Below are 22,195 nucleotides of genomic sequence, written 5' to 3'. Positions count from 1 at the left end.
TGCCCTGTTTCCTTTATGGAGGGTCCCCAGTTCACCCTTCCCTGTTTTCTCCATGGAGGGCCCCGTCCCCTCACTCACTAACCTCTGAGAAGCGTGTGTTCCAGTCTCTCATCTTTTCTCAGCCCCCAGGCTGCGTGCCCACTCTCCGTACCTGAATCACGTTTCTCACCATCTTCATCTGTCTAAATCTTACCTGTGCTCTCCAGACACATCTCAAATATCATTGCAGGTGTCCAATCACAGAATGATCTTTAAAAGATATTAACCAGATCACCTGACCAATGGAGAGAGTGGTGATCTAGGAAGATGAGGCCCAAGTTCAAACCCCGAGGTCTCTGGCTTGAGCACTGGAGCACCGGCTTGAGTGGGGGCTCACCACCTCAGCGTGGGCATGCTGAGTGCGAGGTCATCAGTGTGATCCCAAGGTTGCCAGTGAACAAGGGGTCACTGCTGGGCTTAACCTCTTCCATGACCCCCTCAAGTCGTGAATGAGAAGCAATCAATAAACAACTAAAGTGAAACAACTACCAGGTGATGCTTCTCATCCCCTGACTCCTCTCTCTCTCTCTTTCCATCACTCCTGTCTCTTCTTCTCTCTCTCTCTCTCTCTCTCTCTCTCTCTTTCTCTCTCTCTCTCTCTCTCTCTCTCTCTCTCTCTCTATATATATATATATATATATATATACACACACATATATATACCAGATCATGTCATTCTCATGCTTAAAATCATGTTTCTGAGAGTGCTGTCAACTCACCCTCCCCTACACTCCTGCCTGTCCCGCTCTCCCTGCCCTGGGGCTCTTGTCTTTGGTGGTGACTTCCCCAGTGCTGAATGTGGGCAGCTGTCTAAATGCTAAGTCTGAGCATAAATAGTACAAGAACTTGGGGAGCCCTTCCCTGAACCTGCTGGAGAGTTACCGTGCAGAGGCCCCAATGCAAACCTGTGAGGTAAAATGTGGCAATAGGTCACAGAGGTATAACAGGTCACAGAGGTAGGATGGGTCACAAAGGTAAGACAGGTCACAGAGGTAAAGTAGGGACAGCCCTCGGTCAGCCAGATTGGACAAGGTACCAGGTGTTCTCAGCAGTGGGAAGGGGCAGGAGAAGGGGTCAAAGATGTTGTAGGAAGGACTCAACCCTTGTCCTGTCTTTGAGGCTGGAGGAAGGGAATGTGGGCCAAGGGGTGCGAGTGGCCTCTGAAGCCAGGAATGGCTTCGGCAGGGCCACAGAAGGAAGCTGTCCCTTAAGGAGTGGATTCTGCTAGATGCCATGAGCAGGAAATGGGGCCTCCAGGAGCCATCAGGGAAGAGTCAGCCCGATGAACCCCCCTGAGGTTACTGACCCACACTCCCTGTGACCACACACTGTTGTGTGGGCCTCCCTGTTTGAGGTCATTTGTTAGGGCAGGAATAGAAAACCAGTAGAACCGCATCGCTCCCTACTCACATCCCCTAAGTCTATTTACTCCATGGGTCTCAGTATCTTCTGGAGTCCAGTGTTGTTCCTGTGCATCTGTCTGTGTCCCAGCCCCGTCAGCACCAGAGCAGTAGTGTGCGGAGGCCTCGGCCCAGGAGCCAGGTCCAGAGCCCCACGGAGACAGGGGTGGAGGACACACACTGATGAATGAGCTCAAAATTGTGCAACTCTATTAAATAACACAGTAATTTTGACTACAAATTGTGGTGGTGTTTGTAAAAGGTGGAAAGAAACAGATGATATCTATGGTCACTTTTGAATGATTCTATGCTGTGATGGTTATAGACAGTTCTAAAGTCTACAGAAGTTTTTAAAGATATTTTATGTTTGCTGTCTGCTTTAAAGGGAGAAGGTACATTGATGAACTGTTTCTGTTAGTACTAATACTGACACATTTCTTACCTGCATTGTTCTTTTTCAAAGGCTGTTTATTTAATAAGCAGCACAATCTAGAATGGGATTTACGTTTCAATTGGAATCCAAATGTGATCAGACACTGTTTCTGATAGGACAGTAGCTGAACGTTTTGAATTGTGTGTGTTAAACGTGAAAGAAACTGTGATATATTGACAATGTATTTCAACAATTCATTATACATGTCACTGAAAACCTACTTGATTACAGTGTAATATTATTCAGAAAATTGCTGCGATTCTGGCAAAGTATGTAAGTTATGTACGCAGTGAAAATGTAATGTTTTCTAAATAACCGAAATGGTATTCTGACAGGGAAAGACAAAGAAAGGCCAGTGAGTTTACATTAGTTGAAAGGATATATATTATGAAAAATGAACTGATCTTATACAAGTTCTTTCCAAAAGTAAACTAACATTTATTTTAAACATAACCATTTCATTCAGTTTGTGAGCCTAAGCACACACGGTATAGGTATATTATTGTGTAAAAAGCTGAGTCCTATTTCAATTCCTAATGCTGCTTTACCTCATAAGCAGAAAACTGTGTAAGTCTTGTAAATACTACAGTGAATTTGCAACCAAACATGCACATGAGTGACACTATCTCAGAAAACTTGTAATTCATCTTAGGAGAAACCTCATACAAAGAATAACTAAATGAGCCGTGTAATAAAGCATTAAGAGGTGTGTTGAAAGAATATATATTCAGAAGTATGAACTGATTTTTACAAGTACTTTTGAGAAGTAAACGAACAGTTATTTTAAACATAACCATTTCATTCAGTTTGAGAGGCTAAGCACACACAGTATAGGTACATTACTGTGTAACAAAACTGAGTCCTATTTCAATTCCTAACGCTGCTGTACCTGAAGGGCAGACAACTGTGTAAGTTTTGTAAATACTACAATAAATTTACAACCAAAAATACACATAAGTGACACTATCTCATATAACTAGAAACTCATGTTAGCAGAAACCCGCTTAAAAAAATAAGTAAATGAGTTGTGTAATAAAGCAATAAGAATTGTGTTGAAAGGATATATGTTCTGAAGTATGAACTGATCTTATGCAAGTTTTTTTGAAAAGTAAACTAAAATTTATTTTAAACATAACCATTTCATTATACGGGCATTAGGAATTGGGATAGGGCTCAGTTTTGTTTCACAGTAATGTATTTATACCAGAAGAGCAGACAATTGTGTAAGTCTTGTAAATACTACATTAAATTTGCAACCAAACATACACATGAGTGACACTACCTCATAAAAATTGAAAATCATGTTAGCAGAAACCTATCATACAAAGAATAACTAAATGAGCCATGTAATTAAAGCATTAAGAATTGTGTTGAAAGGATATATGTTCTGAAGAATGAACTGATCTTATACAAGTTCTTTTCTTCTTCGTATCTTGGCATTTCCTAGATGTTCTATCATTGATGGTTTTTATTCTGTTACCTGGGTCTGTCCCAGGCTGGTTACATTAATAAAGTGGCAGCTGGATGGGCAGGAAATAGATTTTTCTAGGCTTTCCAGCTCAGGGTTCATAAACCTAGATATTAGGTGAATTTCTTGCTTTTTGGGGGGAAGCTGAATCTTTTTCTTCAAATTTTGGCTGTATTCCTCCTTCGTGGGAGTTTTCTTTGATTCTGGTCAACATCTGGTAAAATAGGTTATACAGCAACATGGATGGAGCAGGTGGATCCCTTATGTGCCTATGATAAAATCTTAGGCAAAGATGGTGGCCTTGAACTAGGGCAGAAGTAAAAGTGATAAATGGTTGGATTTTGAATACTTTCAAGGTTAGAGCCAGTAATTTGACAAAGGGTTGTTAAAGTTAAGTATAAAGAGGCTTCTCAGGATTCATCTGCCTTCATATACCTCAGAGCTGGGATTCCAGAGGGGCCATAAATGACTTAAGAGAACATTTCACATCTTGAAACTAGAAACAAGAGTTTAAATGTTGTCACATGAGAATCTAATTATGGGAGCTAAAGTGTTAGTTCTCCAACCTAAACCTGCAGCCAATATTTCTTTTTTTAATTTTTATTTATTCATTTTTAGAGATGAGAGAGACAGAGGACAGAGAGAGAGAAGGAGGAGGACCTGGAAGCATCAACTCCCATATGTGCCTTGACCAGGCAAGCCCAGGGTTTCGAACCGGCGACCTCAGCATTTCCAGGTCAACGCTTTATCCACTGCACCACCACAGGTCAGGCCAAGATTTCTTTATTTTTGGAGTCATCTCCCTTTCTATAATCTCTGGGTTTGACTATCTCCCAATTCCAGTTGGCATGAGTGCCAGTTCTTTCTCCCATCTTACATTCATTACCTGTGGATGTTTCAGCCTTCTCCTAACCTTCCCTTACAGTTGTCCAGAAGAAATGATGGTGGCTGTTTGTGGGGAGGGTGTGTGTGTGTGTGTGAAGGGGGGAGAATGAAAGACAGTTGAAATCAAGCACTGTCTGTACTCTATTCACAAACTGGACTCTAAGATAACTGAAACCTAATATGAAATAAACACTTTAAGAAATACAAATACTGTTAGTGGTAAACTACTTTATTGGTAGGACTAACAAAGTACTAATAGATGAAAAGAAGCAGCAACCATTTGGGGCAAGTAGAGTTTCTGCTTTCATTCTAAGATGGGCTTCATTTTCGCTTTTAAAAACTGCGGGCTATACTGCTGTTATCCAGGAGCTGTAAAAAACTTGGGTAAAGTTCTTCTCTTTCTATGTCTTTTTTCCCCCCTCATCCATAAAATCATAGCGTTCCCATTGCCTCCTGATCTTAAGTGTCTCAGAAAATGTAAAACCTCATTTAACCAATATTTGATGACTACTGGAAAACAGTATGCTTGATGTTGGGAGAAATACCACGCAGTACAAGCTACAGGAAACAAGTCCCTCTCCTTCTAGAGCAAGAAATTCGCATGAAACAGACCAGCCTGAATCCAGTTCTCAGTCAGTACAATCTCCTGTGTGTTGTCTTTAACTATCAAGCACATAAACTGCTGCAACTGTAGTGAACAATCACCAGCTAATTCATACGGTGCCATGCTAAGGCGGAAAATGCAGAATTCCCTCATATTTTCACTTTTAAAGAAGTGAAATTAAGGAAAGTTTATTTGGGTTTGCTACCTGCTGTGTATTCAGAGCGGATTCCCTTACCTGCCCCTGGCAACACTAACCTAATCTCACTTTCTCCGCAGGACAATCCACCCACCCTAATCTTGCTCTGGGTCTAGAGGTCATGGACTACGGCCATTGGCCAATGGGCTCGTTCCTTCTCCGCTGCGGGGTGGGACCTCGAACCTAAACCTTGGAAACCCGCCCCCCCCCCCGGACGTGCCATGCGTACTTGCCTGTTGCCATGCGGCCCGAGCCGTTTTCTCCAGCGTGTGGCGCCCTCAGGCGGAAGCGGGGCCTCAGTGTGGCCTCGAGGTCTTAGCGCCGGCCATGGAGCCGCAGGGAAAGGCGCGAACGTCCAGGTGCCCAGTCCCTCGGCCGGAGGCCTGGAGGTCTCAGACGCTGGACGAGTGGGAGCAGCGGGAAAGCGGCAGAGCGCCCGCGGTGGCGGACCCGGGCGAGGAGGCGGACGGCGCCAGTGCCGACGGGCTGTGGGAGCTGCCGGTGGAGCCGGCTGAGCGGAGGCCCGAGTGCAGCCGCTGCAGGTGACCGCGGGGCGGAGCGCGGGGACTGGGGCCGGTCGGCTTTCGGAGGAGGCTGCGGCGACCCGGCCCCGAGGAGCGCTGGCTCTGGCGTCTCAGCGCCTGGGGTGGCGGGTCGGATTGCTGACCTTGTAATCACTGTGAAATACTTGTCACAGCTTTTTTAGGAAGAAGCCGGCAATTTAGGTTCGTTATTATTTAGCCTCACTTCCTGCAAGACTCAGCGTGTCATGTGAATCGCAGACCTAAGTTCTGCTGTCAAGAAACTTAAGGGTCTGATGGGGAAGCAAGGCTTAATAACAGTAGTGCTTGTAATAGTTCACACTTGTTCGCATAAGTGACAGTTATCTCACAAAAAACCCAAAGTGAATGAGAAGATAGAGACAATCCAAATGGCTATGACAGTAGTTAAGATTGTATTCAGAGGTCGGTCCAGGGAATGCAGGTATGGATTAAACAGACAAGGTCTCTACCCTTCTTGGGACACTTAAGGTCTAATGAAGAGACGATTTATTAAGCAGGCAAGGCCACCAGCCGCTAAGGTTATTGGATGCTCGCAATGTGCGGATTGTTTACTTTTCAGGATTACCCCATTGTGCTGGTGCACTAAAGGATTGAAGGGCTGCTTTCCCTGCTTGTTTGAATTTTTTTGCTATTCAGATGTACTGTTTTCTTTATTTCCTGGGTGTTCAGGATTCTTTGGTTACTGAAGGTCTCCATCTATCACCTGTGTCACTGTTGCCCTTCACAGTTATAACCATTAGTGCCTCTGCTTCCACTCCTCCGCATCACTACAGTTTGTCATCAGATCCTACACTGTTGTGCAATGATTCTTGCTAAAGTCACCGGTAATCTCCATGATATGAAACCCAATGGATCCTTTTCTGTTCACTTTTTACCAGATCTCTTGGCAGCATTTTGTAGTTGAATACTCACTTCTTGAAACACTCTTTCTCTGGCTTCTGTTTGATTAACTGACTTCTCTTCCCTTGTCTTCTTTGCCTGTTCTACTCAAACTGTAAATGTTGGGCTTCTTCATGTCTTGATCCTAGATTCTCTTCTCTTCTAACTCCATGCACTTCATACAAGTGATCCGACCAGTTTCCATGAGTAAGTTATTACCAATATCTCTAGCCTACCAGTGTTTAACCTTTTACATCTCATGGCACACACAAACTAATTACTAAAATTCTGTGGCATACCAAAAAATATATTTTTTACTGATCTGATAAAAAAATAGGTATAATTTTCACTGATTTATAACAGATGGCAATTGTATTGGCTGTTGTCATTTTTTTCATTTGACAAAATGTGAGATATTGCATGTTTTAGAAATTCTGGTGGCACGCTGGTTGAAAATTGCTGCTCTGGCCCATACCTTTCTCCTGAATACCAGATCTATGCCTTCCTTTACCCAGTGTTTAATGAGTGCTTTGCTAATCAATTGTAATACAGTGGCATCTGTGTCCATATGGAGTGTTTATTCAGGTTGTTAGTGGTTACAATAATAAACCAGTAAACAAGAAACCAAATAGTTAATTATGATTTTAAAAAAACCCTTGCAATGAAGGAAAGAGTTGCTGTGATAGAAAATAGCAAGAAGGTGTCAGGGAAGATTTTTCAGGAGAGAGCACTTATGTTGAAATTTGAAAGGAAAATCCAGACAGGAGGAAAGTGTTACCAGGAAGGGAACAGGACAGACTGATGGAAGGTCTGTGCCACTTGAGGACTTGGAGTTTTCTACTTTGGACATTTTGATCTTTTCCCAGGGCTGGATTGTAAGACCTCAGAGAAGGAATCTTGAATGTAAGGAAATTTTTATATTTTCTACGTGTACTATGTATAATAGTCAATAAACTTTTGAGGATGATTAATAATTCATGTCAAAGAAGGGACTGTATACAGTCTATGAACAGAAGGGGTGTTGAATACGATTTATTGAAACAAGTTTTCTAACAGTATTTAGCTTAAAAATCCTGAAAGAAAAGTGTTTCAAATATAAATCCAGGGCTAGGCTATCATGCTAGCTTTATCATGCCGTTTTTAGTCTGTTTAAAACTGCTAATTATAAGTGTGGAGTAAACCTTAAAAAAATTAGTCTCCTATGTTTAGCAATGATTTATAATTTTTCTGATCTGCTTTCCTCTTTTAATAGACTTTATTTTTTAGAGCAGTTTTAGATTTACAGCAAAATGGAAGTGCAAGTTACAGAGATTTCTCATATAGGCTTTGCTCCTACCCAAGCATAGTTTCTTCATTATCAACATTTCCCACCAGAGTGGCACATTTATCACAGCTGATGACATACAATGATACATTTTTATCACTCAAAATTCATGGTTTACATTCAGGTGAACTCTTGGTGTTGTGTATATTTTAAATGTGACCAAATTTCTAATAATATATACGTACCATTGTAGTATCATACAGAGTATTTTTATGTCATAAAACTCCTTTGTTTTGTATTTTTATCCTTCCATACCCCTAACCTGATCTGCTTTTAAAAAAATAAAAATGACTTGCTAGGGTTTATCTTGTTTTCTGTTACACTTAGTTGATATTTTAGGGTTACGATGTGTGCCAACATTTCTGCACTTTGCTTTTCCTAGTAAAATTTTCTACCTTTTAAAAGCTCTTCTCCCTATTGGCATGCTGTGCATTTTCTTTGTTTTAATTGGTTAGAATACAATTCTAGAAATATCTTCTATTAGTTACTATCAATAAAATATAAACTAATTGATGTTATCGATAAAATTAGGTGATAGTTGTCCTGGCTGCATGGCTTGGTTGGTTAGAGCATTGTCCTGAAGCACAGAAGTTGCTGGTTCTATTCCCAGTCAGGGCACATGCGGGAATTAATTGATTGTCCCCTCCTCCTCCTCCCCCTTAAAAATTAATAAATTTTTTTTAAAAATTAGGTGAATGTCAATAAAATATAATCTAATTGATGGCTCTTTATATTTTATTTCATTAGGCTGTTAGGGTTTTATTAGTCTCCTTAGTGACCTTTATATTTATGTATAATAATTTTAAAAACTAAAAAGTACCTTAGATTTGAGTGATCAGTAAGTCACAATTATTTGGCCATTTATTTGAAACAATATTCATTTCTCTAAACATCTTATTATAATTGTCACAGCCTGGGTTGTTCCAAAATATGATTTTGTTCAGGAAGTTCAAAGTCAATTTAACTTCTCAGCAGAACATGCTCTTTAGAAATACAACTGTATTAAACATGAATGAAATATTCTTTAAAAGATCTCAAGTTAATTTGTTACTGCAAGATACAGCTTTTATGAAAAGTGTGTTTAGTTGGAAGGAACAGCACGTACAGAAGTGCAGTGTCTAGAGTATAATGTACTTGGAGAGGTTGGAGGAAATGAGGTGAGAGAGGAGGCTACACAGATTGGTTGTTACAGTGGAAGGGGCCAGATAAGCTTTGTTGAGTGGTTTGAGCCTAATGCACTAGAACCCAACATATCAGCCACTAAAGTATTTTTATATGTGATAGGGGAGGGGTGACAAGTTTTACTTCTATGGATGTTAGCTATTAATTTATTCTCTATTTATTTAAAATGCCATCTGGAAGGTGATAACAGTGGTGAAAGGCTTAAGTAGGAAGAGTTAGGGCCTCGTTCCAGTCAAGTAGCTAGTCATCTTAAGTATACTTTTATATTCTGTGGCTATTGCTAAGAGCCTGAGGACAAAAGGTAGAAGCACTTGCAAATTACTGGTAATAAGAATAATGGAATAATGTCTAAAGACAGAATATATATTTTAAATCTGTCTGAGGGAGGGAAACAGGAAGGAGAGCACACACACGAACTGACACAGCTAGACCTTGAGACAGAGATTTTTCTCTCCAGTGTTTTCTACTTAAAAGTACAAAATTATAAGGATTATAATAAACACACCAATGTATTTAGTACTCATTTATTGAGCACGGATCATTTGCAGCTGACCTATCAGGCCTAAGTATTTTATGTACGATATTCCTTGTAACTTTATTCTAGAGTTGATATTATTAAATGATGAGGGGTCAAGGTAACAAGTAAGTAGCAGAATTGGGTCTCCAGCTCCAGCGCATTTGGTTCCCAGCTCATGCAAGCACTTGACCTTGCTCCACACTTAACGCTTGCTGAAGAAAACTTAGGCTTTATTTTGCAAGTAGTTGTAGTCACCAGTTGAAGTGGAGCCACTAAGCCTACAAGAGTAGCTCTGATTTTTATCCTCTTGAAGCTGAAGTATGTTTATGTACGGCCAAGAGTCACGGCTGTCGTCACCATCCACATGCAGGTCCTCATTGAATTCAGGCAGATAGTAAAGAAATAGTGGAGCCAAAAATGGTGGGCCATTCCTTAATTCAAGTCTTATACTGGCCATCGAACAAACACACAGGGAAAACAGTTCATTTTCTCTCAGAGCTCACAAAGCTACTGACACATTCTCTGGTTCTACAACCAGGACAGTCTTCTCCGGTTCTTCCTAGAATCAAAGGCCTCACCAGTCCCAAAGCCCTCACCTCTGGTTCCCCATCTGCCAACATGGTTTCTTACTCTCTGCAAAACGGGCTTCTCTCTCTCCCTGCCATCTTGGCTTCTCTCTCTTCAGCACTCTGCCTTCTCTGAGCTCTCACTCTGCAAAAATGGCCTCTCTCTCTCTTCTCCTCTACTTTTCAAACTATTTTGGTGGGAAAACCTCTCCTCCAGCAAACATTAGCAAGACAGTGGCCCTTTCCAAGCAGGAAAGTAATTTGCAGTTTCACAGATCACATAGGGGGCGCTACCCAGCACCATTTTTTAACACTGAAAGTGAGCAAACTCAAAAATATACAAATTTTACAAACTCATTTGCCCAGCAGTTTACTTCAAGCTTAATAACAAGTTGCCTGAACTTTAGTGTTCTCTAGCTCATCTTTTAAAACAGTGACATATAATTGGAGTACATTATGTAAGTTTAAGGTTTATAATGTTGATTTGATGCATTTATATTTTGCAATATAGTTAACACTGGTAGTGTTAGCTATCTTTCCATAATTATGAATTCTTTTTTTTGAGGTGAGATGTAAGATCTAGTGTCTCATAATTTAGAAATATACAGTATTGACTATAATAACCATGCTGTGCATTAGATCTCCAGAACTTACTGATTTTCTAATTTTAAGTTTTTAAACATCTAGGTCCCTTATTCCACTTCTTAACCTTTCCCTTATTGTTGTTCAAATAAGTTTGTAAATATGATATATATGTTTTCTCACTTATAGTTTGCATTGGGTGTGGGGGACAGGCTATGTAAGCAGGCAGGGTCATTACAGCCTAAGGCTTAGTTTTAAGAGTAAGCCTTTCCCACACTAAGTGACTTTGTATCAGAGACTTCCTTGTTTGTATATTGGATGAAAGGTTTTGATTTTTACACTATAAAAAGGGGCAGAGGAGCCCATGCTGTAGGAGAGCAGAGAAAGGCCATGTGGAGGAGAGGAGAAGCAGCCAAGAAGGCGGAGTGCTGAAGGAGAAGCCAGTTTGTGCAGAGAGAAGGAGATGGGAAACAGAGTTTGTAAAGGCAGTATCCACGGCCACCATCACATCAGCCTGGCCCATGCAAGTTCACATTGGATTCGGACAGTCGTTAAAGAAACAGCGGAGCCAAGAACTGGTGGGCCATCATCTTTAATCCTAGTTTGCACCCTGTGGGCAAGTAAAAACACACACTGGACTCCAAAACCCACTCATTCTGTGCTCACAAAGCTACTGACTTATCTGAGTTTGCTAGAATCAAAGGTTTCTAGCTCACCAGACTTATTCACCTCTGTTCCCCATCTCCTTCTTTCTCTCTGCACAAACTCTACACAAACTGGCTTCTCACTCAACACTCCACAATCTTGGCTGATTCTCCTGGCCTCTTCCACGTGGCCTTTCTATAACTCTCCAACCTGCTCTCTGCTCTAATGCTAATCTCAGGAACCAAGAGAGCAAGCTCCCAGTCTGCCCCAGTTTATAGTGCAGAAATCAAAGCCTTTAATCCAATATACAAAATAGGGAAGTCTCTAATACAAAGTCACTTATCTGAGGCATGATGGCATTGTACCACCCCACATCAAAAAGGGTGGGAAAGGCTTAGTCCTAAAACCAAGCCCCAGGCTACAAGGATCCTGCCTGCCCACAGCCCACCCCCAACACACATTAATATAATCATGCCCATCCCAAGCAAGAAGGGTAACCAATACTATCACCTGGGCAACAGGCTTCCATGTGGGCAGTGCCGTTTTTAACAAAGTGACCATAATATAATTTTTCTGCCCAATGGAGGTGAATAAGGCTGGTGAGGTAGAAACCTTTGATTCTAGGAAACTCAGATAAGTCAGTGGGTTTGGGAGCCCTGAATGGAAAGGGAAGTGTTTTCCCACTGTGTGTATTTTTTGCCCACCAGGTGTGAGCTAGGATTAAAAACTAATGGCCCATCAGTTTCTTGGCTCTGTTGTTTCACTACTGTCTATCCGAATTAAATGCAAACCTGCATGGGCCAGGTGGCTGTGATGGTGGCTGTGGCTACTGGCTTTACACTTATTCTTTAAGGCTTGGGTATTCTGGAGACAAAAGTGATTAGGATGAAATCATGAGAGAGGGAAGGAAGGAAGACTGTGGATGTTTAAGAAGAATGCAGGCAAATTAGACTAAACAGTAAAAAGAGTGGTTTGGAGAATGTAAAGCCAGGAGCTGCCATCATGGCCATTCACATGCAGGTTCCCATTAGATTCGGGCAGATGGTAAAGAAATGGCGGAGTCGGAGGATGGTGGGCCATCCTATTTATTGGTGTCTCACCAAGACATGCAAACCACAAAAGAAGACAAGGGAAAAGCAGAAAACCAGCTTTTCCCATGAAGGGCAAGGGATCAGGGAAGCCCCTGCAATCGTGATAGCAGGAACTGTGTGAGCAGGTTCCTGGTCTGTCCCACTTTCTAGAGTAGAAAATGAAAAACCCTTAATCCAATATACAAAGAAGGAAGTCTCTGATACAAAGTCATTTATCTGAGGCATAATTGGATTCCTCATAAGAGTGCACCACCCCCTATCATGTCACGGGTGTGGGGAAAAGCTTAGTATTAAAACTAAGCCTTAGGCTATAAGGACCCTGCCTGCTTACAGCCTGTCCCCACATCCAATACAAAGCATAAGCAAGCAAACATAAATATCATATTTGCAAACTTATTTGACCCACAGTAGTTAATCTTTCACAGGGGAAAGTTAACAGGTATTAGTGACTTACACTAGCCAGTTATAATGTTCCCTCTTCTGTACACTACATATGACTCCTCCAAATTCTGAGTTCTTGTCTTCTTAAGTCAAATACCAGAATTTCTCACTTCAGTAAGTTATTCGGAGAATCTGTTCCCCCAATTGTGAAACGTGCCTAATTTTTTTAACCAGTGTCACCCCAATACATTCAATAAAAATAAATATATAAATAAATAAAATACGTTGACAATTTCAAGGACCTGACCTCATGACTGCTTCAATAAGTGTTAGTTTCTATGTGCTGCCAAAGTACTTTTTTTTTTTAAGTGAGAGGCAGGGAGGCAGAGAAATAGACTCCTGTGTGATCCCTGACCAGGATCCACCTGGCAAGCTATGGGGCGATGCTCTGCCCATCTGGAGATGCTGCACCTGTACTCAGCAACTGAGCTATTTTAGGGCCTGAGGCAGAGGCCACCCAGCCATACTCAGCATCCAGGGGCAACTTGCTTGAACCATTCATGCCATGGCTGCAGGTAGAGAAGAGAGAGTGAGAGAGAGAGATAACGGGAAGGGGTAGAGAAGCAGATGGTCTCTTCTCCTGTGTGCCTTGACCAGGAATTGAACTCTGGACTTCCACACAGTGGGCCATCACTCTACTGCTGAGCCAACTGGCCAAATGTAGGGAATCACCCATTTAACATTGAACCCTCTATGACAGGGATCCCCAAACTTTTTACACAGGGGGCCGGTTCACTGTCCCTCAGACCGTTGTAGAGCCGGACTATAAAAAAAAACTAGGAACAAATCCCTATGCACACTGCACATATTTTATTTTAAAGTAAAAAAAAAAAAAAAACAAAAAAAAAAAACAAAAAAAACAAAAACAAACGGGAACAAATACAATATTTAAAATAAAGAACAGGTAAATTTAAATCAATAAACTGACCAGTATTTCAATGGGAACTATGCTTCCTTCATTCACTGACCACCAATGAAAGAGGTGTCCCTTCTGGAAGTGCAGAGGGGGCCAGATAAATGGCCTCAGGGGGCCGCATGCGGCCTGCAGGGCCGTAGTTTGGGGACCCCTGCTCTATGACTTGGATTGGGGAACTTTAGTTAAAAGCCCTGAGTGAATGTCTCTTGGATGCAAACACCAACAAAGTGTGAGTGGGTGACCTTTGTGCAGACAGAAAGGAATGCATGTCAAAGGGCCTTAGAAAATTAGCCTAGAGGTTCTGGATTGCCCTTTCCTTTGTGCTTGTTAATTAGCAAAAGAAAATAATGTTCTGATCAAATTAGCCCTTTCTCCATGTCAGCAAAGTGGCCATTAATCATTCTTCCCCTTGTCACCTGATCTCCCTCCCTTGTAATCCTGTTCCCTCTGTTCTGCTTCTGATAATAAAAGCTGAGGGAGAAGGAGATTCAGGAGGTCTCTCTTTGCCTCCCTTGGCAGACCCCCTCTCTCTTCCTCTTGACAAAAGTTTGTGTCTTGAATAGGTTTTTTCCACGCAACACCCATAGTTCCCAGAGGGCTGGAGTACTACAGCCAAAGTATGTTTTTAATGCATTCATTTAAAAAAAAATAAGGAAAGGGCAGAAACCATAAACAGGCAGCCCACAGATGATTTGAACTGCTGGGGTTTTTTTTCAGTTTTTAAATTAGTTGCTAACAGTTAAAAATCAAGGTTTTTGTTTTGTTTTTTAAAGCCAGATTTCCAGCTACTGTGAGAATGGGAATATCCAGGAGCTTGGGGCTCATCTCCCTTAGCAGTAGTTGGCTCAGCTGCGTATTGGCTATAAACTTAGACTGGGCATGATATCTCCAGATCACCATCACTCCCAGTCATTCCTGCATAATCCATCTTTGATTAATTCCCTGCCCCTTGTAGGCATATGTTTCTGATCTAGGTGTCATGTACATCATTGTGGCTAGTCTGTCTGAGCAGGAGAATAAATCAGTCCACAAGTTTGGTAGGTAAGCAAAAAATGGGTAATTCCCAAGGCAGTTTAGAACAATTAAAATTGTTGAATTGATGTCAACATTTAGAATTAGAACACAAACTTTTGGTAAGTTTAAACTCAACTAGGTATTGATGATGATTTATAAAGCCAGTAGCCACCATCGTGGCGATTCACATGCAGGTTCTCATAGGATTTGAACAGTCGTTAAAGAAACAACAGAGCCAAGAACTGGTGGGCCATTAGCTTTAATCCTAGCTTGCACCCAGTGGGCAAGTAAAAACACATACTGGGCTCCAAACCCCACTCATTCAGTGCTGTGTGGCCAGTAGCCACGGCCACCATTATAGCCGCCTGGCCCATGCAAGTTCACATTGGATTCGGACAGTCACTAAAGAAGCAACAGAGCCAAAAACTGGTGGCCCATCATCTTTAATCCTAGCTTGCACCCAGTGGGCAAGTAAAAACACATACTGGGCTCTAAAACCCACTCACATTCAGTGTTCATGAAGCTATTGACTTATCCGAGTTTCCTAGGATCAAAGGTTTCTAGCTCACCAGATTTATTCTCCTTTGTTCCCCATCTCCTTCCTTCTCCCTGCACAAACTCTGCACAAACTGGCTTCTCACTCAACACTCCGCCATCTTGGCTGCTTCTCCTGGCCTCCTCCATGTAGCCTTTCTCTGCTCTCCTCTCTGCTCTCTCCTCTAATATTAATCTCAGGAACCAAGAGAGCAAGCTCCCATTCTGCCCCTATTTTATAGTGCAGAAATCCAAACCTTTAATCCAATATACAAAATAGGGAAGTCTGGTACAAAGTCACTTATCTGGGGCATAATGGGATTGTACCACCCCACATCAAAAAGGGTGGGAAATGCTTAGCCCTAATACCAAGCCCTAGGCTACAAGGATCCTGCCTGCCCACAGCCCGCCCCCCAACACACATTAATATCACCTGGGCGACCGGCTTCCATGTTGGCAGTGCCATCTTTAACAAAGTGAGCATAATATATTTTATCTGCCCAACAAGTGCTCACAAAGCCACTGACTTAGCCGAGTTTCCTAGAATCAAAGGTTTCTAGCTCCCTAGCCTCATTCTCCTCTGTTTCCCATCTCCTTCTCTCTGCACAAATTCTGCACTAACTCTGGCTTCTCTTTCAGCACTCTGCCATCTTGACTGCTTCTCCTGGCCTCCTTCACGTGGCCTTTCTCTGCTTTCCTACAGCATGGGCTTCTCCTAGAGCGTAATCACTCTTCTTTCAGAACAATGTGATCCCTCTTCCTTTTAAAACCTTTTTGCAGGAAAGCCTTCCCCAATGCACATTAACATAACCACGCCCATCCTAAGCAATCACCTGGGCAATGGGCTTTCACGTGGGCAGCTCTATCTTTAGCAAAGTGAGCATAATATATTTTATCTGCCCAACAATGATTTTCAGGGTAAAAAACTTAGATAATCTGCAAATTTAATTTTTTGTGCATTTCAGAAGTATCGATTTTCAAGAGAAATTAATTTTTTCTTTTCTCTTAGTACAGAAAATATATTGAGTTTTTGAAGTAGTTCATTCATAATATATGTGGAAAGCTAATTTACACATTACTTTGCAAGATAATCATGTATGTTCAAAGTTGAGCAAACATGGTATATATCAAAAGGGATTTTTTTTTTCTTAAATCTTATGTCTCCAAAGAGGAGGGACCAATTTTGAAAATCACATTAGAGCTTTTTAAATGTTTGATTTATAATCCCCAAGAAAAATAAGAATTATATTATTACCCTCTGATACATGAAAATTTTCTTCAAAGAACATGAAAGCACATTAATTCTTTAGAGTACATTTGCACAAAATTAATAATTCATTCTGTTAGTACTTATGTAGTGAGAAAACGAATTTAGAACAGTATAGTCTAAAATTTGGCATTACGTAATCAATTCACAGGTTACAAAATGCTTTCATACCAACATTTTTATTCTACATAAGACAGCTTTGTGATTTCAATAGGAACTCCCTTTTTGGACTCTCAAGATCAGATGACTGGTAAGAGGTACAGGTGCTTTTGCTCTCACACTTTTATTAGTACACCACTTGATAATGAATCATACTGAACTGAATAATATGGCTCCTTTTGTTTTTCTGTTGCATATAGTAGATACCTCAGATGAAGTGTTTGTCTTCTAATCCATGGATTCTTTTCATTTTCCTTTGTCATGGCTATTTTTAATTATTTGGGTGTTGGGCAAATAATTTTTTAAAATTTGTGTTATTTGATTTTGCTCATTTTTATTGTTAAAAATGGCACTGCCTACGTGAAGGATGCTGCCCAGGTGATAGTGCTAATTACATTCCTGCTGGGGGAGGGGCTTTGTTATGCTAATATGTGCTGGAAGAGGGGTTGCGTGCCAAAAAGTTTTAAGAAGAAGAAGAAGGAAAAATGAGGAGGAAAGAGGCCAGGTTTTAGCAGAGAAGTAGCCAAGATGGTGGGGTGCTGAAGGAGAAGCCAGTTTGTGCAGAGTTTGTGCAGAGAGAAGGAGATGGGAATCAGAGGGGACTGAGCTAGTGGGGCCTTTGATTCTAGGAAAACCCGGATGTGTCAGTAGCTTTGTGAGCGCTGAATGAGTGGGTTTTGCAGCCCTCTGTGTGTTTGTGTTTACTCGCCGGCCGGGTGCAAGGCTAGAATAAAAGGTATGGCCCACCAGTTTTTGGCTCCACTGTTTCTCTACAGCCTGTTCGAATCTAATGTGAATGTGTATGTGCCTGGTGGCTGTGATGGCTGCAGCTACTGGCTTTACATTGGGGATGAGTAATTTTAATTATTGTCATTTTTTAAGATTGAGCTTTTATCTCTGGAATCCTTTACCTGCCTATGGTCAACTTCTCATTTATATTAGTGTCTCCTCACATTTCAGTTAGAAAGGCACATTAGTCAGAGGGGTTGGGTGTAAAGGGGCTATTTAAAAAAAGTTGAAGAAATTAAGACGTACACATTAGTAGTTACAGAATAGTCACAGAGATGTAGATTACAGCAGAGAAAATATCGTCAGTAATATCATAACTGTATGGGGCCAGGTGGGTACTTGAAACCCTGAGGGACCAATCTGTAGAATTTATGATTTTCTAATCACTATGTTGTATATCTGAAATACAGAATAATATTGAATGTAAACTGTAATTGAACAATTAAAAAATAATATAAAAAAGATATTGCTGTTAGAAATTTTTTTCTCCTCTGGTGAGTTTTTTTATTTAATTTTTAATTTTTTCTTTTGGAAGCCTAGTGGAAAGGTTGTGGGGAGAGAGGAAACAGTGACATGAAGGAAGTAGTTCTTCAGGGTTACTCAAGGAAAATGTGAAAATGTATGGAAATGAGTCTCCTTGTGAAGTGTTAGAAGGATTGGTCTGACAGAAATGTGTCTGATCTGTGAGTTTATGTAGACATGTTACTTGGGATAATCTTTTTTTTTAATTCTGTTAATATATACATAAAATACTGTTTATCATTTTAACCATTTTTAAGTATGTAATTTGTGGTATTAAAATACATTCATCGAGGCCCTGGCTGGTTGGCTCAGCGGTAGAGCGTCGGCCTGGCGTGCGGTGGACCCGGGTTTGATTCCAGGCCAGGGCACATAGGAGAAGCACCCATTTTCTTCTCCACCCCCCCTCCTTCCTCTCTGTCTCTCTCTTCCCCTCCCGCAGCCAAGGCTCCATTGGAGCAACGATGGCCCGGGCACTGGGGATGGCTCCTTGGCCTCTGCCCCAGGCACTAGAGTGGCTCTGATCGCGGCAGAGCAACACCCCGGAGGGGCAGAGCATCGCCCCCTGGTGGGCAGAGCGTCGCCCCTGGTGGGCGTGCCGGGTAGATCCCGGTTGGGCGCATGCGGGAGTCTGTCTGACTGTCTCTCCCCGTTTCCAGCTTCAGAAAAATACAAAAAAATAAAAATAATAAAAAAAATAAAATACATTCATCGAGATGACGTCAGAGAAATGGCATGGTAGGAAGCGATACCGATAAATCTCCCCAAAAACTCAACTAGATCTTCAACCAGAAACAGAAAAACCTATCCTTGGATACTTCAGATGTTTCGCACACCCGAAAGTATGGTTGAGCGAAAGATTGGCTAGATACATGGTCAAACCCCAGGGGAAATAGGGAGTAAGAAATGCTCCGCCTTCCTCGCTAACCAAAACAGGGCTGCTTTCACTGAGAACTGAGAATATAGAAACTAAGGCGGGCAAAGGGAGGAATAGATCCAGGCCGCGGTACAAACGGCCGAACCAGGCTGTGGCACAGAGATCCAAACCGAGGAAAAACCCGGGCAATTCAAGCTAACATGCGCGCCAAACCCAGACAAAGAAAGACAAGTGGGGCAGCCATTTTCCCTATCTCCTGGTGGGTGCGCGTGGATAGTAGGCGAGAGATTCCTAAGAACACCTCAGAGGTGGGCGCCTCCCATGCTAACCCACAGAGAGGCAGAGTCAGAGGCTTTGTGTGGGCCAAAAGCGGAATCTCCGAGGAGCCCCAGCGCCCTGAGGGGTCCGCGCACAGGGAGGGCGCTGGAGCCAATTCCAACGCTGGAACTTTTCTGTGCGGGTGGAGGGCTTTCTCGGAGTGAGAGGCGGCCAGCCTGATATCCTGGTCAGTGCGCACGGAGAGTGGGCAGGAGATTCCTCCGATCACCTCAGGGGTGGGCGCCCGTGTTATCCCACAGAGAGGCAGAGTCAGGGGCCTGTGTGTGGGCCAAAAGCAGAATCTCCAAACTGCCCCAGCACCCTGAGGGTGCCGCGCACGGGGAGAGAGCAAGAGCCCATTCCAATGCTGGAACTTTCCGTGTGGGCAGGGGTTTCACTCAAAGTGTGACGCAGCTGGTCTGACATCCTGGTCAGTGCACATGGAGAGTGGGCAAGGCTTTCCTCCGAACACCTCAGGAGTGGGCACCCTTGTTATCCCACAGAGGGGCAGAGTTAGAGGTCTCTGTGTGGGCGGAAGCCCCGCCTGATTATGCTAGCAGCTCTGACTGACTGAGCCTCACCCAGAGCCCTGTGCTGAGTGGGAATAGAGTGGGGAGTTGCCAGCTCTTTGAGCCTCTTACTATCCATGCAGAGGCAGCAGCAACCCCATAGCTGGATTATCAGGCTTCTAATTGTGGAAGGAAAGACTAGGAGAGAGGCTCCAGGAACATGGACCCTCTCAGTGTCGGAGCCTATAAATGCTAATGAGCCTCGACTGCCAACGAGACTGAAGCCCAATACATGACATCGCCATAGAGAATTATCAACTGCAAACCTCTACCAGAGCATGCCACAGGGGCAGAACCCGGGGTACAAAGTCACCGACCAGGAAGAGAGACTGAAAAGAAAAAGCAAGATGATAACCTCTCAAAATCAAGAATAATACGCTCTCTTTATAACCTATCCCATTTTATTATATTTGTTCGTCTGGCTCTTCTCTTCATTCTTGATTATTTTTTTTTCCTCTTCCAATTTGGTCGTTTAATTCTCTGTCAGTCTTACTCTCGCCTCTCTTTGAACTACACTACCCATAAGTATTACATCTCCCATTATCTTTTCTTTCCTCTTCCTTTCTCTCTATGAGGGTTGCACTCCAAAACCCCTAACTCTCTCTCTCTCTCCTCCTTTTTCTTTTTTCTTATTCTAGTGGTTCCGTCTTTTCTCTCTCTCTCTTTTCTCCCTCTATATTAGTCTCTTTCTTTCTCCTTTACATCTTCTCTCATTCAAACCTCAATAATGAACAAATTATCTTATCTGGGACTCAAATTTATGTTTGTGGCATTTTGGGGGGTTTTTAGTTCACCTTTTTAACTCATTAGCAGTGCTCCCATCCCTGGCTCTCCATTTTATCTAGTTCTTGTTCCACTAAACACAATAGTAATTTTTTAATTCCCCCCCCTTTTTTTGTTTCCCTCTTATTCCTCTTATCATAACTCTTAGTCAGCCAACACATAAAAGCAAATCATTTTATTCTTGAACCAAATTTTTTCCTTAATTGCTTTTTGTGGGTCTATACGGCCGCCCTTTTATAAATATATATATATATATATTTTTTCCTTTACCCCTTTATTACTTCTCCCCAATTCAGGCCCTCCATTACAGGTATTGTTTGTTCTATTTAGTACAATATAATTCACAGTTCACCACAAGATTTTCTCAAGAAAGAGGGGAGAGGAGTGGAGAGGAAAAAAGGAGGGGAAAGAATAATTCCCTTTTTTCTCAAATTTTTATTTTATTTTATTTTCTTTATTTAATGATTAATTTCTAAAAAAAAAACCTCAATTTTTTATTTTTATTTTTATTTTTTTAACTTTTTATTCTTTATTAAATCTCATTAATACTATCAACAAAACCACCCTCAGATGCCATTAAAGAAGAGAAAATCGAATATCATGGATACAAAAGAAAGAGAGGTAACACAGATAGATGAGGAAAAATCTATAGAGAAAATATTTAAGATATTGGAAACCTTGGAGTTAAATGACAGATAATTTAAAATAGAAATCCTAAAAATACTCAGAGATGTACAAGAAAACACAGAAAGGCAATTTAGGGAGCTCAGAAAACAACTCGATGAACACAAAGAATATATTTCCAAGGAAATGGAAACTATAAAAACAAATCAAACAGAGATGAAAAACTCAATTCACGAGCTGAAAAACGAGGTAACAAGCTTGGCTAATAGAACAGGCCAGATAGAAGAGAGGATTAGTGAAATAGAAGACAAGCAACTTGAGGCACAACAGAGAGAAGAAGAAAGAGACTCAAAAATTTTAAAAAATGAGATAGCCCTACAGGAATTATCTGACTCCATCAAAAAGAATAACATAAGAATAATAGGTATATCAGAGGGAGAAGAGAAAGAAAATGGAATGGAGAACATACTCAAACAAATAATAGATGAGAACTTCCCAAGCCTGTGGAAAGAACTAAAGCCTCAAATTCTAGAAGCAAACAGAACTCCAAGTTTTCTTAACCCCAACAAACCTACTTCAAGCCACATCATAATGAAATTGGCACAAACCAACTGCAAAGAAAAAATTCTCAAGGCAGCCAGGGAAAAGAAGAATACAACATATAAAGGAAGGCCCATTAGATTATCATCAGATTTCTCAACAGAAACTCTACAAGCTAGAAGAGAGTAGACCCCAATATTTAAAGTCTTGAAAGAGAGGAACTTTCAGCCACAAATACTATACCCATCAAAGCTATCCTTCAAATATGAAGGAGAAATAAAAACATTCAAAGATATAGAAAAGGTGAGGGAATTTATCACCAGAAAACCCCCACTCCAGGAAATACTAAAGGGGGTTCTCCAATCAGATACAAAGAATAAAAAACAACAACAACAAAGCCAAAAGTAAAAGCTCCAAGAAGAACACGATAACATCAACTTTAAACTGTGACAACAAAAAGGAAGGGGGGAG

The 22,195-nt window shown here is 41.5% G+C and overlaps 1 pseudogene; it reads left to right on the top strand.

Annotated features, from left to right (window-relative positions):
• The first annotated feature begins 5,352 nt into the window (after nt 1-5,352).
• The window catches only part of LOC136386842 (tRNA-uridine aminocarboxypropyltransferase 2-like), a 411,390-nt pseudogene continuing 394,547 nt past the window's right edge, over nt 5,353-22,195 (top strand).

The sequence above is a fragment of the Saccopteryx leptura genome, unplaced genomic scaffold (genome assembly GCF_036850995.1).
Source record: "Saccopteryx leptura isolate mSacLep1 unplaced genomic scaffold, mSacLep1_pri_phased_curated manual_scaffold_16, whole genome shotgun sequence".
Taxonomy (NCBI): Eukaryota; Metazoa; Chordata; class Mammalia; order Chiroptera; family Emballonuridae; genus Saccopteryx; species Saccopteryx leptura.
The sequence above is the reverse complement of the archived record's forward strand: the minus strand, read 5'-3'. Positions and strand labels throughout refer to the sequence as shown.